Source organism: Leptodactylus fuscus, chromosome 3 (genome assembly GCF_031893055.1).
Source record: "Leptodactylus fuscus isolate aLepFus1 chromosome 3, aLepFus1.hap2, whole genome shotgun sequence".
Taxonomy (NCBI): Eukaryota; Metazoa; Chordata; class Amphibia; order Anura; family Leptodactylidae; genus Leptodactylus; species Leptodactylus fuscus.
The window spans coordinates 69,894,836-69,912,921 of NC_134267.1; the positions used below are offsets into that span (position 1 = coordinate 69,894,836).

Below are 18,086 nucleotides of genomic sequence, written 5' to 3' on the forward strand. Positions count from 1 at the left end.
AATGACATAAGGTTTGGGATAAAAGCAAACAGGCGCAGGTATCTCGCAGCACATTTGCCCACAGATGATGTATCTCCTAGAGGAATTTATAATGTATGGATGGACTTTTTAGCATACTGTGGGCGAATATATGTATATAAGCTATTGGCAATATGTGATATATCAACAACTGAAGATTCATTTTTCAAGAACCTGTTTGGCGTGTGTGGTGTAAAGAGAAAAGGTATTCTCTGTTATACCCCAGGAGCTTGGGTCATATGTTCTCAAAGTCAACTGGACAAAATGTCTTTGAGTGAATTGTGGAGGCATTTCTAGCAGTTAACAATTTCTTACCAGGAGCTACACTACTGAAAAGTAGCCTCTTCGAGCCCTTTTGCGGGGCAAGTACTTTACATCCTCTTGTGGCAGTGTCTAATCGGACCACACCATATATTATAATTATTTACCGTATTTTTCGGACTATAAGACGCACTTTTTTTCCCCAAAATTTCGGAGGAAAATGAGGGTGTGTCTTATAGTCTGAATGTGGGTTTGCAGCATGGCCGCGCTACTGCCACCTCTGGTTTTCTTCAGCGGCAGTAGCGCAGCAATCTGCAGGCCCCGACAGCTAAGACAGTCCCCGGCATCTGCTGTAATAGACCGGCGGATGCCGGGGAGTGTCTTAGCTGCCGGGGCCTGCAGATTGCCGCGCTACTGCCGCTGAAGAAAACCAGCGATGGAAGTAGCGCGGCCATGCTGCAAATCCGCTCCTCCTCCACAGGTCCCGGCAGTTAGCCCCCCCCCACCGGCCCCATACCTTTAGTGATGCAGGCCGGCTCCTGCACGGCGAGGCCGCAGGAGCCGACCTGTTCCGATGACAGCTGGGAGCCTAATGAAGGCTCCGAGGCTTGTCATAGATATATATTACTATCGCGGCTGGTCTATGACACTCCGCGATAGTAATGTATAGAATCTTCCATAGACGGCAATACACTTGTATTGCCGTCTATGGGACTTGCAATCAAATGATTGCAGGTTCAAGCCCCCTAGGCGGGGGATATTAAAATAGTAAAAAAAAAAAAAAAAAAAACTTAAAAAAAATATAATAAAAAATTAAAAGTTCACCTCCTTTCCCTAGAATACATATAAAAGTATAACATTACTGTGAAACATACACATTAGGTATCCCTGTGTCTGAAAATGCCCGGTCTACTAATAGCTTTATGTACAGTGAACGTCAAAATAAAAAGTGCTAAACTGCCGGGTTTTTCTCTCTGTTTTGCCTCTGAATTAAATAAAAGGTGATCTAAGCAATAAACATTTCTCAAAATGGTATATCTAAAAAGTACACCTGGCCGCACAAAAAAAAACGCCCTATACATCCCCGTACAGCTGCAGGGTCACCTGTCAATGTGGCCTTGCAGCTGTTCTAAAACTACAACTCCCATATATTAAATATTTTACCATTTTTTTGCCTGAAAATTTTTTTCCCCCATTTTTCTCCTCTAAAACCTGCGTCTTATAGTCCAGTGCGTCTTATAGTCCGAAAAATACGGTACATATCTGCCTGAAACATAACTGAATGCCAAGTATGGCAACAAGCCAACATTTTTTATATATATATATATATATATATATATATATATATATATATATATATAGTCATCATTTTTTTTCACATAAGATTATTTTATCTTGTTGTGGTGCCTGGGGCTATACTGTGTAGATGACAGAGGTAGAGCAGGCTCAAAATGGCAGATTCTCTGGTTACCTTGGCCCAAAATCTTACAAACCTTAGGGCAGCAGAGCAGTGCGGGGGTTGCACTTGGGAGATGTCAAAGGATTAACTGAGTGTGGTGGTTTTTCAGAATGCACTTGACGGTGAATGCGACTGAAGCACAGGAGAAAGGCTGACTGTGAAACAGGCGACGCTGGTGATACGGTTTACTTAGCATGTTTTCTTCCCGCCACAACATGGAGGCACATTAACTTACAGCAAGAGGTATCCCATTGTGAAAGGGACCCAACTCGCTGTTCAGAGTCAATGGTGGGTGGTGAGGAATGTCCCCCTGACACTACACTTCTATAGTCGTGTTCTGGCAGGCTGCAGGATGAGAAGTTCTATGATTCCACACTGTGGCCTGCATCAAGGTTAAAGCTAGAGAGGGGTGGAGGGGGTGCACTTACAAATGACTAGAATAAGTGTGCCAAAGAGGATGAGACAAATAAGACATTTGTCAGTGAGCCAGGAGGCTGCAGACTCATCTTACATTTTAAAGGGGCTCTATCAGCAAAATCATGCTGATAGAGCCCCACATATGCATGAATAGCCTTTAAAAAGGCTATTCAGGCACTGTAAATGTTATATTAAACTACCCCCCCCCCCCCCAGTTTTAAAATAATACCCTAAAAAAGAATGTGATCTACTTACGCATCGTGCACGCTGGGCGGGTATTCAGGTTGCGCCGTCTTCTTCATCCATGCCTCCTCTTCCTCCGATGTCCTCGGGTCCCGTCCTCCTCCGGCGCTCGCGAACTGACATTGATAGAAAAAAATGGCCTGGGCGCATGCGCAGTAGCCGTAGTAGAAGCTGCATGCTACTGCGCATGCGCCCAGGCCATTTTTTTCTATCAATGTCAGTTCGCAAGTGCCGGAGGACAGGACCTGAGGACATCGGAGGAAGAAGAGGCGTGGATGAAGAAGACGGCACAACCTGAATGCCCGCCCAGCGTGCACGATGCGTAAGTAGATCACATTCTTTTTTAGGGTATTATTTTAAAACTGGGGGGTAGTTTAATATAACATTTACGGTGCCTGAATAGCCTTTTTAAAGGCTATTCACGCATATGTGGGGCTCGATCAGCAGGATTTTGCTGATAGAGCCTCTTTAAACTTTTTGTACAACCTCTGCATACTTTACCTGCTAAACTACATCTGCAGCCTCGCTCCTTAAGGAGGTTATCCAACTCAACTTTATTGGTGACTGATCCTTATTGTCATTAAGTGATCTGTTGGGGACGACTCTACAGATTATTGCACTCGTACAAGTGCCTTTGTTAATTCTTCTGCAGCTATAGTGCAGCTTTGACTGGAATGGCTTGTAATAGTCGCATCACAAATTTTACCTCTGCCCATTGATACTGAGTGAGAACATCTATGATTCACCCAATTTAGCTGTTGGTCAGCAGTATATAGTCATGTAGAGATTCTGTGCGGAAGGCTGTGGCATACATGGGGGAATGATCACTATGTGAGGGATCAGCAGGGGATAGGAATTAATGAAGTCTGTATTCACAGACATGTTATAAGCAAGTCTTCATGGTGCCCAGATAGAAAGGGGAAATGTAAATGATGCTAAAATGTATGCATGTCATGTGGCTGACCGTCATGAGTTGTACAGGGGGCTTAAGCTGAGCTTCTGTACCATGAGTCTTTAGTTATGTCTCTGACACTACCTGTGCCAGTGGCGTAACTACCACCATAGCAGCGGTAGCAGCTGCCACAGGGCCCGGGACATCAGGGGTCCGGTGACAGCTGCTACCGCTGCTATCATTATTCTCGGAGGTCTTTTCGGACCCCCGAGTATAATGATCGGGGCCCCCTGCTAGTGGAATACTTTCCACCAACAGGGGGCCCCGAAGCTGCAGCAACGGCTGAGACACAGGAGCTGCAGCTCTGGCTCCTGTCAGCGCTTCAGATGCTCCCCCTCTCTCCCCCCCTCCCTTTCTCTGCTGTCCTCTGCCCACCAATGAGAGGAGGAGGCGGGGCTTATCCCTGCCGAGCTCATGCCGTCCTGCACTGGAGGAAGAAAGGAAGAAGGAAAATGAAACTAAAGCTACACAGGTACGTACTGGGGTTACTTATTAATGTCAGGCATATGGGGTGATTACTTGTGTTTTAGTAACTCCATGTGCCTCATATTAATAGCAGTTAACCCCATCATCTCCCTCACATTAACCCCTGTGTGCCTCACCATAAGAGTTACTGATATGTGAGACATATGGGGGTAATAATAATGAAGATACTTTATTATTACCTCCATGTCTCTCACATATCAGTAACTCTTATGGTGAGGCACACAGGGGTTAATGTGAGGGAGATGATGGGGTTAACTGCTATTAATATGAGGCACATGGAGTTACTAAATTGTAATGCACATGACCAGAGTTTTTATCCACAATTTGTCCTGGTATAGCGGTCAGCGGGTGACGTGAAAGTATTTAGTCCTGTAGGGGCCACTATTGGGTATAATACTGTGTGCAGGGGCCAGTACGGAACATAATAGAGCGCGCAGGAATGCGTAGGAGGGACTCGGTCGAGATCTTCGGTGTCGAGGGGGCCCCATGTCAAAAGTTCGCGACGGGGCCCCGCTATTCCTAGTTACGCCACTGACCTGTGCACAATACTGGCAGGGTGTGAGACAGTTACCTTTTATGTAAGATTGGGTAGAAGAATATTCCTGCACGGTCTCTTTAATATAGGGGGCTGGAATATGTTTAGCCATGCAAATTTCCTGAATCTACTCAATTCTAAATGGGCGTTGCTCAAAAACCACCCTGTGAACCGGTCTCTCACGTTGACATTTCTGTTAAATGTGAATTGTGCCTCAAAATTTAAGATTTCAAATGCCATTTGTGAACTCCTGTTGTCAGCGCCATCAATCTCTTATGTCATCTGTGCTGGTTTCATGTGCTCACAGACACTGGTTAGTTAAACATGTTAAACGCGTGTTAGTTAAGCCAAAAATCCACAGCACTTCACCCTTTGCAGACATTCTAATACGATCTACTGCATTACATAGTGTACAGTAAACTTATGATTTATGACATTGGTAAAAGGTTATTGCAGACTTACATCATCTATGGGACCATGTTTTATATCTGCTATAATGATGCTGATTCTCAGTCCAATACTTCCCTTCTGTTTTCCAAGAAACAAACACCACCTAATATGGAGAAAAAACACACTCCATTTTAGCAATGTATCATGCAGGATAAGATACATAAAAATACATATTTACTTCATCAGATACAAAAGTCTAGTTTTAATATTTACTTGAAACAATTTTCCAGCAAAGAACATGATCCATCACACAAACGCTATTATATTTATCTTGCTATATTTCATTTTTAGTTTTTGACTTGTGACTAAAATATCTTCATTTCTCTTAGTATTACATTAATAATGTTAGACTAGGTTCACATCTGCAACATCTAAAATAGCGGTTACACACAGACATCGGGGAACCCCAATGACTGTAATGGGGTCCGCCGGGTATCTGCCATTATCATAATGAAAGCAGTGGAGTGAAAAGTCCTCCATGCCAGACTTTCCACTGATTTTTGGAGGTTTCTGCAGCAGAGTCTCCATTGGAAATATTCGGTGCAGATGTGAATTTAGCATTAGATTGTTTTAAAGGCTACCTAAACTTACAAATTTATTTTTATAAATTATAGCAAACTTTGAAATATATTTTATTAAAGAAAAAAATCCATCTTTCCAACTTCTTTGCCACCCTTCATTGTTCTTATCTGTCCATGCAATATTGTCAATCCATACCCACAATAGAAGATCCATACACCATTCAAGCCAGTGCAGTAGTGAGAAGGACATAGCTGAAGGTACACGTGTGATAAGGAGCCCCTAGAGAGTTTGGAGTATCTAGAGAAACCCAAGAGAATTTAGAGTGTCTAGAGAGTTTTATCTCCACATAAAGATGGACTATCACTCCATTAGGTTTGTGTGGAGGTAAACTTGTCTCTAGGTGCTGTACTTCAGCCGTATCATGTCTTGTCTACCTCTTACAGCATCCTCCTACCCATTTATAATCAATGGGTTTCCAACCTCAGGAGCAATGATTGATTGAGAACTTTAGTGCGGCATTCCCAGCTACGGTCAGTTTGCCTTGCAAAGTATCTCTCCCAGCTGTCTGGGTGTCCAGAGAACTGGAGAGCTACATTTCTCTGTCCAGCAAGTAACTGGGACACCTTTGTGCAGGAAAAAAATAATAGAGAACACACACTACACTAATATTGTGGCTGCTATGGTTGAGGACCCAGAGATATCTTAGGGATATTCTACCACTTTTAAAGTGGGAAAGCCCCTATGACCTGTTAGGTTATAATTTATTCCTATCTTGGATAATCATAGCTGAGACTGGAATAACTGGCTATAAGTCCCAATCACCAGTGTGGGACCTATGAAAACAGCCAAGTGGCACTGCTCTACACTTTTACTGTAACACACTTTTACTGTACACACCTGAGCTATCCTGTTTGTCTAGATCAACTATATCTTGTAGACTACAAGATCCTAGGTACCTGCACCACACCCAATGTGGTGTATTTAATATTATGCTTTAGTGTTGAGAGAGTAGTATTCGATCGAATACCTCGCCGGCATAGGAACGCGTTTAATCCGCCGAACACCAAAGGGGTTAAATTCTTTGAATATTCGATAAGTTTAACCCCTTGGTTTTTGGCCGATTACACGCATTCCTATGCCGGCAAGGTATTCGATCGAATACTACTTGCTCAACACTAGTATGCACCAAATGTCCCACCGGGGGCATGTGTGTAGGTGAAACTGGTCAGAAACTTAGAATGCCACACGATTACAGAGCAGAGAATGGACCTCCCTGTGCCAAAACACTTTTGCAATCAAGATCATAATATCATCAATGACATGAAAATTTGGGTTTTTAAGGGGAAACTTCAAATTCAAGAAAGACAGAAAAATGTATGAATACAACCTGATGACCTTGTTGAACACACTCCAGGGGGTGGGTTGAATCTGTCACATGGCTTTATAGCCACCTACAGGAACAAGCCATCACATCACTAATCAAAGCAGCCATAAAGTCCACTCTGCGAACTGATAAGGACCTTGTGAACTGATGAATTGTTTACTTGTATATACCAATTACCATTATACTCTTCCACCAAACATTCTATTCCTATGTGTCCTATGCCTGAGGAAGAGGCCTAGAGCCTCGAAAGCTTGCAATCTGTCCATCATTTTTAGTTAGCCATTAAAAAAGGTATCAACTACTGAAGACTCTTAGACTGTTTTATATTTCAGTGCCTTGAGGTATTTGCTACAGGTTCTCCTGCTTCATTATTTGCTCTTAACGTCAAAAGCTTCTCACATCTAACACCATCCAATAACCGGGAGGAATCATCACCACCATTAATCACATCAGTGCATCTCTCTCGTAACTCTACTGATCTGTAACTGTTGCCATCTTGGCCCTAACTCCCACCATTCTCCTTGGGCCTAGAGAGTGAGTCATACCAGTGCTGTGTCTCTCCCCTCATTCAGTGATACATCGCTGCTGCCTCCTCTTCTCCCACCAAAAATGCTTGTGAAAAAAAAAAATATATATATATATATATATATATATATATATATATATATATAGCCCCCAGGAGTGGGCATGTTGGTAAAAGGAGCAGTTCAGTAGGTGGAAAGACTAAAGCAAAGGTGGTAAACCTAGGACTAATTTGATGAATTCATGACTGCCCTAACATCAAATTGTATAATAAAGGTAAGCTAAACCACCGTATGCAATAAGTAAATAACTATTTAGATTAATATTATGCATTAATTTTGTAATCTGGCGGTACAGTCAGTGTCGGAAGGTTTAGTAAAAGATTCCTTAGTCTAATAGATCAGAGACATCTGAGTAAATAAAAACAGATTCTAGGCAATGTCTTTCCGCTTAATACGTTGTGTTCTTAGAATCCATGTATCTATGCATATTCATTCACAGTGTAAGAATGTCCATATGTCCTAGAATGAGTCAGTTTGAAGAAAAAGAAAATGTGAACAAATGGAGAGAGGAAAAAAAGAGTTATTGGACAGCATGATATAATACTGTGCATAACATAATATGTTCAGAGCAAATGTACTGCACAATATGATTTGTATATGTGGGAGGAAAGGATATGTAGGTTGCAGTGCTCTGTAGGAAAAAAAGGATAAGACTATGGAGAAAGATTCCAATTGTGCATGTGTGGGAGACAGGAAAGTTACATGAGATAAACCCTGAATAATAAATAGAAATTATACAGGAGTAAAAGAGTTGAGATAAAGTGATACACTTGTAAATATATTTATCTATCTATCTATCTATCTATCTATCTATCTATCTATCTATCTATCTTATTCATTGATTTATCTATTTAGTATTAATGTTCCCTTTAATTCTCTAACCTTGAATCAGGTCAGAATAGAAGCAATATTATACCCAGGCTACAAACTATCACAGCTTTAGCTATTTCTTACAGCTCCTTTCTCTTTTTGCAGATTACCCTGCAATTCTAGGTAAAATGTAAGTAGATTTCATTAATAAGATACCCGTTTTCTATGTATATCATGAATGTACTATCATGCTGGGAAATTGCACCAGAAAAAACTAAGGATACTCGCTCTCTCTTATTTTCTTCAATATACAACTATAGAAAGCCAAAGATTTCTGCTAATGAAAGTGATGTATCTTCCACTCTACCCATTATTAGACTGGCCAGATACTTGTACCCTTTCATCTGTCATTACTCCCTACTACTTTTGGGATAAACCCCCTGGAACCCTCTGCCCATGAACATTCCATACTAGACTCTGAAAAGTCTAGCCCCACAATTCTCTTACACGAGTCTCTCATTGCAGTTCATAATACATCTATTGCATCTATACATGACTCATCCAAAAATTAGATCATCCTCTTCTTTTTAGCACTACCTTGAGCACTCTTTACTTTACTTTTTGGTAGAGTTGGAAGGGACCTCAAGGGCCATCGGGTCCAACCCCCTGCGAGTGCAGGTTTTCCTAAATCATCCCAGCTATATGTTTATCCAGATTCCGCTTGAAGATTTCCATTGATGGAGCGCCCACCACCTCCCGTGGCAGCCTATTCCACTCTCTCACTACCCTCACTGTCAGAAAGTTTTTCCTAATGTCTAATCTGTATCTCTTTCCCTTTAGTTTCATCCCATTGCTTCTTGTACTTCCTTGTGCTAATGAGAATAGGGTAGATCCCTCTGCACTGTGACTACCTTTCAGATATTTGTAGACTGCTATTAAATCTCCCATCAGCCTTCTCTTCTGCAAACGAAACAATCCCAGTTCTTTTAGCCGCTCCTCATAGGACATGGTTTGCAGACCTTCCACCATTTTGGTTGCTCTTCTCTGGACTTGCTCCAATATATCGATGTCTTTCTTGAATTGAGGCGCCCAGAACTGTACACAGTATTCCAGGTGTGGTCTGACCAGGGAAGAGTACAGCGGAATAATGACCTCTCTTGATCTAGATTCAATGCTTGCCTTAATACATCCCAGAATTTTATTAGCCTTTTTTGCAGCAGCACCGCACTGTTGGCTCATGTTGAATTTGTGATCTACTATTATGCCCATGTCCTTTTCCCCTATGCTATCACTTAGTTCTATTCCTCCCATACTATATATGTTTTTTACATTTATGTTACCCAGATGTAGAACTTTGCATTTGTCCCTGTTAAATACCATTTTGTTCGCCTCAGCCTATTGTTCCAGTGTGTCTAAGTCCTTTTGAATACACTCTCTCTCCTCTCTAGTGTTGGCTATTCCTTCTATCTTCGTATCATCTGCAAATTTTATGAGTTCCCCAATAATTCCATCGTCCAGATCATTAATAAAGATATTAAAAAGTACTGGGCCCAGGACAGAGCCCTGCGGCACCCCGCTTTTGACTTTCTTCCAGTTCGATGTGTAGCCATTTAGTATTACTCGTTGTGCCCGATCATTAAGCCAGTTGTGAATCCACCTAACTGATTTTTTGTCAAAGCCATACTTAATCATTTTTTCAATAAGAAGGTTATGTGATACTTTATCAAATGCCTTACTGAAGTCAAGATATACTATGTCCACGGCATTCCCTTGGTCCAACCATTCAGTGATTTTGTTGTAGAAGGAAATCAGGTTAGTCTGACAAGATTTATTGGTCATAAAGCCGTGCTGGCTCTGGTTAATTAATGCCTTCCCATCCAGGTACCGAAGTAAATGTTCCTTGACAATTTGCTCAAAGATTTTTCCTGCTATCTAGGTCAGACTTACCGGCCTGTAATTTCCTGGATCGTCCCTTTTCCCCTTTTTGTAGATGGGGACAACATTTGCCCTTTTCCAATCTAAAGGGACCACTCCTGTTTCCCATGACTTACTGAAGATTATAGCAAGGGGTTCTGTTATTTCCTCTGCTATCTCTTTCAGGACTCTGGGGGTGTAAATCATCTGGTCCTGGGGACTTGGTTTCCTGTAACTTGGCTAAATGCTCTCTTACCAGACCTTATAGTCAGCTTGGAGTCCTCCTTCCCCTCATCTCCATCACCATTAATGTCGATATTTCCATTAGTTTCTTGGGAGAAGACGGATACAAAATATGAATTTAGTAGCTCCACCTGCTGTTCCACCATGTTAACTGTTTCTCCTTTGTCATTCTTCAGGACTCCAATGGTCTCCTTCACTTTTCTTTTGCTTTTAACATATCCCCAAAATCCTTTTACCTTACTCTTTGCCTCTTTTGCAAGCTTCAATTCGTGTTCAGCCTTAGCTCCTTTGATGCTTGTCTTGCAGAGTCTGCAGACTGCTGTGTACTCTTCCTTAGGTATAGTTCCCATCTTCCACTTTTTGTATGTTTCCTTTTTCCTTTTTAGCAGGTTATGTAATTTTTTGGTCATCCATCCTGATATTTTTAGGTGCTTCCCATTTTTCTTCCTTCTAGGTATTGTTAGTTCCTGTGCTTTAATGATTTCCCTACGGAAGATTTCCCACCCTTCATGTGCATTTTTGTGCTTAAGAATTTTGCACCATGGAATTCTGCTAACCCTTGCCTTCAGGCTCTTGAAGTCTGCCCTGCTAAAGTCGAGCCTTGAAGTCTGTCTTTTCAGGTCGTCTTCTTCTTGCAACCCCAAACTCAAGTATAGCATGATCGCTGAATCCCAGTGTCCCTGCTACCCGTAGTCCCTCAACCATGTGCTCTTTGTTGGTTAGGACTAGGTTCAAAATGGATGTTCCTCTCGTGTTGTCTTCTACTAGCTGGGCAATGAAGTTGTCTGCTAGAGAGGATAAAAATTTGATGGAGCCTTTACTCTTGGCTGTGTGGGTTTCCCAATGAATGTCAGGGTAATTGAAGTCTCCCATGATCACTATTTCATGTTTCTTTGAGAGCGTGGTCATTTGCTGTGAAAAAATCTCATCCATGTCTTCTGTCCGTCCTGGTGGTCTGTAATAAACACCTAGTATGATGTCCTTAAAATTGTTTTTCCCTTGAATTACCATCCAAATAATTTCCAGTAGATTATCATTCTGTAAAACTGTAATTTCTGTGGAGATGTGTTCTTTTTTAACATACAATGCAACTCCACCCCCTCTTTTATTCTATTCTTTTTGAATAAGTTGTATCCTTCCATCTGTATGTTCCAATCATGCATGTCGTTCCACCAGGTTTCTGTGATGCCGATGACGTCATAGTTTTCCTTGTGTATCATCAGCTCTAGTTCTCCTTGTTTGTTTCCCATGCTTTGTGCGTTTGTGTAAAAACATTTCAGATTGTGCTCTGCTGCATCCTTTTTCGTAATTTCCTTCTGAGTATCCTGTCTTGGGTCCTCTTTACCACATCTAGTAACCTTGTTAAGTATGTCTTTTAGCTGCATGTTCATGTCTTTCTTTTTTCTTCCCATCCCCTCTTCTTCTAGTTTAAAGCCCTTCTGATGAGTGTGGCAAGTCTTCTGGCAAATATGTTTTTCCCAGGTTTTGTGAGATGTATCCCGTCTCTAGCAAGGAGTCCATCATAGAGGTAATTCACGCCATGGTCCCGTCGAAGCCAGGTGTTTACCTCTAGTATTCTATTCCATCTCCTGATGCCATGACCATCAACTGGGAGGATTGATGAAAATACTACCTGCGCATCCAGTTCCTTCACTGTCTTCCCCAAATTTTCAAAATTTTCAATTTTCTAACTCACTCCTTAAACATCCTAGCATACCAAAGAAACCATTACCTCTATGCTCAGACCTCAACTATCCAACCCGATTCAACTAAGCAAAATCCCACGAATCAGTTTTTCAATCAAACACCTGTAACTAGGAAAACTACAAAAAGAAAATCAAAAGCGGGAGTAGAAGAAAAAGAAAGGGGAAAAAGAAAGGAACACAGTCCCGACTCTAAGACAAACGAGGACTAGCTATAAATCGCGCTTAGAGAATTGGCAGCCAACAACGATATTGTAATAAGTGCAGGTAAAGGTGGTGGCATTGTCATTCAGGATAGAACAAATTATATAGAAGAGGCCCTAATGATCTTATCCAATAATCATTACTATTCAATCTTAACCAACCATCCATCAACCAAATTTACTGATGAATATCACAATTTAAAACAGAAGCATTGCCTGAGCCATCCTCATTGAAAACAAAAAACAATTCGTAACTCTGGAAAACCATAGGATGGCATTTTTTTTTTTATTATTAGCTCAAGATTCATAAAGATAAATGCAACTCGCCAGGCCCTCCAATTATTTCAGGTATAAACTCACTCACATGCAATTTGTCAGACTATGTTCATCACATACTGCAAAAGTATGTTCGATTCTGCAGATCTTATATCTACTGTGAGTGACATCTCATGTAAACCCAGTTACGTATAATATTCCACAAACTAAAAGAATTACAGCAATTGTACAAGTATTACAAAGGGATCCTTTAATGTCAAAAGAACATAGGGTGTTTATTACTACCAGTATTTATTTTATTTATTAAAGGGGTTCTCATCTTATGTATCCTATCTATACTGGTAGCTCATGTAAATTAAAGACTTTTTCTAAATATATTGCTTTAGAAATTCTTCTTTGTTTGCCTGCAATGTGAATTTATTTTTCCCATTGTTTACACATTGTTGCTATAACCACGGACCTGGGAGATAGGACAAGTGACGTCACTTACTCACTGCCGAGAGGACAATCCATTCAGCTAATTGCACTTTGCTGATAAAGCCGAATCTGTTATCTCTCTCTGTAAACTTACAGATAACATTGAGCCAATTCTGTACAAGAATCTGCAGATTATCTGATCTTGTGTCAGATTTGGCTTCCAGTACCATCTTTATGCTGATGACACCCATTTATACACATCTTCCCATGACATCACCCCTGCACTCATACAGAACACCAGCAACTGTCTCTCTGCTGTCTCTAATATCATGTCCTCGCTCTATCTGAAACTAAATCTCTCTAAGACTGAACTACTACTGTTTCCACCATCTAATAGATCTGTCCCTGATATATCCATTGAAGTCTCAGGCCTTACTATAACTCCTAGGCAGTATGCCCGCTGCCTCGGGGTCATGTTTGACGCAGACCTTTCCTTCACACCTCATATTGAATCACTCACACGTTCATGTCAACTCCACCTCAAAAACATCTCCAGAATACGCCCTTTCCTTACCAGAGATACACTAAAGACACTTATTGTCTCTCTGATTCATTCTCGCCTTGACTACTGTAACTCCTTACTAATCGGTCTTCCCCTCACTAAACTCTCCCCTCTACAATCTATTCTGAATGCAGCGGCCAGGCTCATCTATCAGGCTAGACGCTACAGTGATGCCTCTGGTCTGTGCCAGTCGCTACATTGGCTGCCTATTCATTATAGAATAAAATATAAAGTTATCCCCCTCATCCACAAGGCTCTCCATAATGCCGCACCTCCCTACATTTCTTCCCTCATCTCTGTCTACCGCCCAACCCGTGTTCTCCGTTCACTCAATGACCTAACACTTACATCCTCTATTATCAGAACCTCCCACGCTCGTATAAGTTCTGTCACTTCAATCAAATCAAAAGCTTATAAACTAACTTTAAATTCATCCATTGGTTTTAGAAATGACTAGAAATGAAAGCTGAAACCCTCCCAAATGTGTTTTTATTAAGAAAGTAAATTGGCTTCACCGCTGAAATATTGATCATTTAATGAACACAGAAAGGTCAGATTTTGTAAGACTAAAGTTTTATCGCCCACATGAAATAATGTGAAAATCAAACCAATAATTCAGTTCAATTACAAAGATATGTTTCCTAACATTGGTGAATGAAGTTGTGGTGCTATTAGAGCCATTTCTAATATTTTGTATGACTTCCATCAGCTTGAAGGACGGCAACCATGCGTTTCGACAATGATTCATACAATTTATTGATGAATTCATCAGTAATAGCACAGAATGCAGTCTTACAGCCTCCCAGATGTCTGCCAAGCTTCCTCTTTCATCCTACCCCAAACATGCTCAATGATGTTCATGTCTGGTGACTGGGCTGGCCAGTCCTGCAGCACCTTCATCTTCTTTGCCTTGAGGAACTTTAATGTAGAGATGGATGTATGAGATGGAGCAACATCCTGCTGCAAAATGTGACCCCTTTTATGATTGGGAATGTAAGAGGAAGCGAATACTTCATGATGTCGGGAATTCAAGAGGATTAAGGCAGACAAGGCCGGAGGGCCCGATGGGATAAGCGCAAGAGTTCTTAAAATGTGCAGTGACCAGCTGTGTGGTATTATTACGCACATGTACAATATGAGTCTAAAGCTCGGAGTGGTACCTCAACTGTGGAAAACCTCTTGTGTGGTACCAGTCCCAAAGAAACCCAACCCGATGGACTACAATGACTACCGACCTGTAGCGCTGACATCCCACCTGATGAAGGTCCTAGAGAGACTGGTCCTGACACACCTACGCCCCCTAGTGAGCTCCGCTCTGGACCCCCTCCAGTTTGCCTACCGGCCGGGTATTGGGGTAGATGACGCCATCATCCACCTTCTTCATAGAGCTCTCTCTCATCTGGAGAAACCCGGGAACACTGTGAGAATAATGTTCTTTTGATTTCTCCAGTGCGTTCAACACCATTCAGCCAGGGCTACTGAGGGAGAAGCTGAACCTTGGTGGAGTGGACCATCACCTGTCCAACTGGATCCTAGACTACCTGACAAACCGCCCTCAGTATGTGAGAGCCCAGGACTGTGTGTCTGACACTGTGATCTGTAGTACGGGGGCACCACAAGGTACAGTTCTTGCCCCTTTTCTCTTCACACTGTACACTGCTGACTTTAGGCACAACTCCTCCAGCTGTTACTTACAGAAGTACTCCGATGACTCTGCTATAGTAGGCCTTATCACTGATGGCGACGATAGGGAATACAGAGACTTAAACCTGGACTTTGTTGAATGGTGCCAGCAGAACCATCTCAGGATTAATGCTGGGAAGACCAAGGAGATGGTGGTGGACTTTGGGAAACGGAGGAGTGCTCCGACCCCGGTGGAGATCCAAGGAACATGTATTGAGATAGTCAGGACCTATAAGTATCTGGGTGTGCTCCTCAATAATAAACTAGACTGGGCTGACCACCTGGAGGCGCTGCACAGAAAGGGCCACATCAGACTCTACCTGCTCAGGAGGCTGAGGGCCTTCGGAGTCCAGGGGACACTTCTTAGGGTCTTCTTCAACTCTGTGGTTGCCTCAGCCATCTTTTTCGGTGTGGCCTGCTGGGGGAGCAGTATATCAACCAGGGACAGAAATAGACTTGACAGGCTGATCAGGAGGGCCAGCTCTGTCCTGGGGAGCCCCTTGGACCCAGTACAGGTGGTGGGTGACAGAAGGACACTGTCTGTGGTGACCTCCATGCGGGAGAACAAATCCCACCCCATGTATGAGACCTTGATGGGACTTGGCAGCACTGTAAGTGACCGTCTGCTTCACCCCAAGTGTGAGAGAGAGCGCTATCGCAAGTCCTTCCTTCCAACCGTGACCAGGCTGTATAATCTACATCAGACCCCCCACTGTGGGACTATTAAAGGATTATCTTATCTTATCTTATCTTATATTATATTTTAGGCTATTGATATCGCCTTCCACCTTGCAAATGTTTCACACACACCCATACTGAATAACTCCAGACCATGATCTTTCCACCCCCAAAATTAACTGTTTTCTGGGTGTATCTTGGATCCATATGGGCTCCAGTAGATCTCCTGCAGTATTTGCTGCGGCTGTGGTTTAATTCAACTGAAGATTCAGCTGAGAAATCCACCTTCTGCCACTTTTCCAGCGTACATCCGTTTAGCAGGCTGTGGGCCTTTAATTGCCTCTTGTTTAGTGATGGCTTCTGGGCACTGATTCTACCATGGAGGCCATTTCGAGACAGAATCCTACAAACTGTTCTAGTTGACACAGGGACTTGCGGTGACCAGGCCTGTTGGAGCTCTGCAGCAGTGGAAGAGGGGCTGGTTTTGATTTTCTAACCAACAAACGTTCCTCCTGAGCAGTTGTCTTGCAGGGTCTGCTGGACCTGGGCTTGCCAAAAACATCTCTAGTCTGTTCAAATTTTTTTGTAATTCTTTGTACTTGACGCTGAGACACATTAAAGGTGCAGCCACCTCTGCAGTGGATCTGGTCTTCAGCCTCTTGATAATCAAGGCTTTGGTCGCAGGGCTGATTTTTGGCATGTTGTCAGGGGGGAAGTTGCAGTTCAAGTGAAGGTCTGGGGTGCTGGAGTTCTTGTTATACACACCCACTAATTAACCGATCAATTAGTGAAAAATAAAAAGTTATGGGGCTATGGGGAGTCAAAAACGAAAATTAAAAAATGCCGTCAGCAGGAAGGGATTAAAAATGACCAGTAAGGCCTGATTACCATATTGATTCTGTTCTCCCTGCCCTGATCTTTGTAGTAAACCTATGAGAAGGCAAAGGATGTCCCTCACATAGCCTGGTGTTTTTTTTCTTGTATAATCACCACCCATACAAATATGAGCAGCCTTGTGAAGCAAACAAACGCCTCCATTATCATGCTCACCTGTTACCGTATTTTTCGGACTATAAGACGCACTTTTTTTCCCCAAAATTTTGGGGGAAAAGAAGGGTGCGTCTTATAGTCTGAATGTGCCTGGCCTGGCACCCACCGTAATAGAGAGGCGGATGCCGGGGAGGGATAGACGCCGGGGCCTGAGACATCGCTACGATCCTCTGCCCTGCCTGAAGCCAGCAGCGGGAGGAGTGATGCTATTCCGCTCCTCCGTCCCCCCGCCGCTGGCTTCAGGCAGGGCAGAGGATCGTAGCGATGTCTCAGGCCCCGGCGTCTATCCCTCCCCGGCATCCGCCTCTCTAGTACAGCGGATGCCGGGTCTGCAGTCTGTCAGCGGCCTCTTCTCCCCCGGGGCCGGTCCCCACCGGCCCCGTACCTGTAAAGTTGCAGGCCGGCTCCTGCGCGGCGATATCGCAGGAGCCGACCTGTCCGGGTGACAGCCGGGAGCCTAATGAGGCTCCCAGGCCTGTCACTGCTATATTAGTATTGCGGCTGGTCTCTATGACCAGCCGTAATACTAATAGACAGAATGTCCCATAGACGGCAATACACTTCAGACCCCAGAGTATAATAATCAGAGACCCGGGGGAATAAAAACATAAAAAATTACTGTTTCTTACCTGTCTCCGGCTCCTAGGCTGTCTTCTCCGCTGGCGTCCTTATGAAATTACGTCAGACGTCACATGACCCGGGACGCAGGTCGGGTTCATGTGACGTCAGAGACGTCAGAAAGGAGGCCTGGCAGGATCGTGGAGAGGTAAGTAACACTGTTTGTTATATTCCCTTACCTCTCCCGATCCGCCGATCATTATACTCAGGAGTCTGCAAAGACCCCCGAGTATAATGATAGTATTTGTGGGGCCCGCGGTGTCACTTACCAATCCCGGCCCAGCCAGGATCGGCAAGTGAATAGGGGCCCTAACGGCCTATTTAAAAAAAAAAAAAAAACGCAGCGGTAGCGGCTGTCACCGGGCCCCCTAATGGCCCGGGCCCTGTGGCAGCCGCCTCCGCTGCCTCTATGGTAGTTATGCCCCTGTAAGGTACTCTATTCTTAGGTTTTCACAATTATCTACGGATGGCAAGTGACACGATCAAGACAATGTTACAGCATGTTCAGTGTCACAATCCTCTTCTGTGACATGTTCAGAGAGAGCCAATGCACTGAATGATGCATATGTCCAATATTTCACTTTAATTGGCACCTACAAATGGAGGAAGAAATGGAAG

At 43.1% G+C, this 18,086-nt stretch overlaps 1 protein-coding gene across 1 annotated transcript in view; it reads right to left on the reverse strand.

Moving 5' to 3' along the window:
* SCAF8 (SR-related CTD associated factor 8) overlaps positions 1-18,086 on the reverse strand; it is a 143,130-nt gene that overhangs the window by 12,712 nt on the left and 112,332 nt on the right. Inside the window, exon 22 of the transcript XR_012715318.1 lies at positions 4,834-4,924. The gene's annotated coding sequence lies outside the window, so the exon portion shown is untranslated. The remainder of the gene's footprint in view (positions 1-4,833; positions 4,925-18,086) is intronic.